Source organism: Montipora foliosa, chromosome 4 (assembly GCF_036669935.1).
Source record: "Montipora foliosa isolate CH-2021 chromosome 4, ASM3666993v2, whole genome shotgun sequence".
In the NCBI taxonomy this organism is placed as follows: Eukaryota; Metazoa; Cnidaria; class Anthozoa; order Scleractinia; family Acroporidae; genus Montipora; species Montipora foliosa.
This window is the reverse complement of record NC_090872.1, coordinates 47,727,743-47,730,242: the sequence shown is the minus strand read 5'-3', so window position 1 is coordinate 47,730,242 and position 2,500 is coordinate 47,727,743.

Below are 2,500 nucleotides of genomic sequence, written 5' to 3'. Positions count from 1 at the left end.
GTAAACGACTGCTTTCTTCGAACCGTAAATGAAAGCTAAAATTTACAATAGTGCTTAGGCCTAATCACTGAAACGAGGGCTTACCTTTTGAAATATCGCTATAATGAACTGCCTCGCGGTCCGCAATCCCGTAGTCGAGGACTAAAAATGTTCAAGGGCAAGACGATCTCGTGAAAAGTGTAGTGAACCGAACAACAAAATGAAAGCTAATATTTTCAAGAGAGTGCTTTGGACTAATCACGGAAGCGAGCGCTTCGGCGTAATCAGTAAACGAGTGCTTTCTTCCTCACAAGATCTCATGAAAAGTGTATTTAAGTGTACTGCAGTGCTTTCTTCTTGACACTTACTCGTGAATAGTGTCGTAAACCGAAGCACAATATGAAAGCTACAATTTTACGAGAGTGCTTAGCCTAATCACTGAAATGAGCGCTTAGTCTTAAACAGGAATCGAGTGCTATTTCCTGTAGTTAACCGAAACCGTAAAATGAAAGTTAACCGAATTGTAAATGATTCGATCAACGCAACTATAAGAACGAGAGATACATATCAACAAGGAAATTGATCGCGCTTTAAGAAACATTACTGTTTTTCACTCGATCATCGTGCTTTACGAACGAGAAATACATATACATCAACGGTCCCCTTCGATCTTTTTGTTTGGCGCCTCGGGAAGGAGAAATACTGCGTATCAGGGGCACCCAAAGTCAATTTTCGGAGAATATCTGTTCGGAAGACGATTTGAAATTTATAATTTTCGGAACATTTGGTGTAAAATTTCTTGCTTTCCTGCCTCTCCTAGGATTTTCGAACATCTGAAAAATGGTGTAATTGCTCATTTTTAACGGATTTTTACCCTAAAAGGTCACCTAGAATTTTCGGGAGCCTTTTTTTCTGGCTAAAATTTTCGAAAAGGTACGTTTTGATCCCTATAATTTTCGGATCACTAGACTTTTAGCTAGGAATCCGAACAGATGAAAATTTTTGGGGGGATAAAAATATGCCTATATCTGCCGTTTAAATACTAAAATAAGTTTAACAATGCTATGTAGAAGTGGTTTTGAACTATATTCTCGTTGGGTGGCCCTGGCGTATCCACTCAGCTCGGTGTCTCCAGTGCGTATCTCAGTATCCGCGTATCCATTTCTCTTGTAATTTATTCGCACAATTTGTGATTTTCACTCCACTTTTCTCTGAAGAACTTATTTCTGTCTGAAAAGTGGAGAAGCGAAAGCCACCAAGTGTGTTAGCATCGAGAGGAAAAAACACAAGCTGAAAAGCCCTTTTTCAAATCCTCATGTCATTTAACAGTTGACCACCGGAAAATAACTGGGGAATGAAACAGGAAATTAAACAGGTCTGTTGGGAAAGCGTGCTTGAATTTCGAATTAAATGAGCCCCAAAAGTCAGCAATAATTTGTGACCGCTGATAGACTGAAAATTAGTCAAGGGCAAGCAAGTATAACGAGTAGCCACCGCGGTCCCGGCATCCCGTAGTCCGATGAATGGAAAATTGTTCAAGGGCAAGACGATCTCGTGATAGGTGTAGTTAATCGAACCACAAAATGAAAGCTAAAATTTACGAGGGTGCTTAGGCCTAATCACTGAAAGGAGCCGCTTAGGCGTAATCAGTAAACGACCTGCTTTCTTCGAACCGTAAAATAAAAGCTAAAGTTATTATAATAGTGCTTAGGCCTAATCACCTGAAACGAGCCGCTTGCACTTTTGAAATATCCGCTATAATTGCCGAGTTTTTTGTCAAATTCGCCAAAAGGCGCGCCAAAACCCGCCAATACTCACCCGAAGTGGTGTCCATATACCAGGATGGTAACTAATTTGGCGAAACATTGGCAACAATGATCGCCCAAAATTTCCTCTTTTGTCAAAATCGCCAAAATCGCCAAGGTTCACCCACGTGTGTGTCAATTACCAATGGATGGAACTATTGACGAACGAAATTGGCAAAATATCGCCAAAACTCGCTAATTTTGCCAACTTGTTGTCAATCGTGGAGTTCTTTCTCCAACTCTGCTATTTTTGTCATCGCGTTGCATTTCTGGAGCATAAGTGAGCCATGGTCAACCTTTGGAAGTAAAAATTACGGATATTTGATAAATGGGAACGTTTTCTTTTCACTCGGTCACGACCATTACTCGCCAAAAATCTACTCGGTTGGAAATCGCCTGAATAATAAACGTACATGTATGATTGTATCGTATCTTCCCCTTCCTCAACTATACTTTGCATATACCTCAATGATCCTTCGCTCTTTTGTTTGGCGCCTCGGGAAGGGTGAAAACTGCGAATCCACTACGCTCGGTGTCTCCAGTGCGTAATCTCCGTATCAGCGTATCCACGCCAAATTTAGGGTAAAGCCTTCGAGGGTGGCGCAGGGGTATTGATCCGATGGCAGTCCAGTTTGTTTTTTTTTTTTTTTTCCCGACATTTCCCCATCGCCCTCCTCAACTAGTACTATTTGCTGTATATTTACTGGCTCTCGCGA